This window comes from Puntigrus tetrazona, chromosome 4 (assembly GCF_018831695.1).
Source record: "Puntigrus tetrazona isolate hp1 chromosome 4, ASM1883169v1, whole genome shotgun sequence".
NCBI classification, from domain to species: domain Eukaryota; kingdom Metazoa; phylum Chordata; class Actinopteri; order Cypriniformes; family Cyprinidae; genus Puntigrus; species Puntigrus tetrazona.
The window spans coordinates 3,521,388-3,521,657 of record NC_056702.1 but is presented as its reverse complement, the minus strand read 5'-3'; positions in this window follow the sequence as shown (position 1 = coordinate 3,521,657).

Here is a 270-nt window from a genome sequence, read left to right as displayed (position 1 = left end):
GTAGTAAAGTGTAGTAGTGTTTTGTTTTTCAAGGGCCTCTCCTTGATGGTAACCTAAGTAGATGAGGAAGGGACGAGGGACCGAGATATGCCTTAAAGCAGGGATGTGAAAGCCCTGCAGAGTTTAGATGCAACCCTAATTAAACACACCTGATCCAGCTAATCAAGTACCACACACACACACGCACACACACACACACGTACACACGTGTTTTAGCAGGGTTCAATCTAAACTCTGCAGGGCTCCGGTTTGACATCCCTGCTTTAAGGC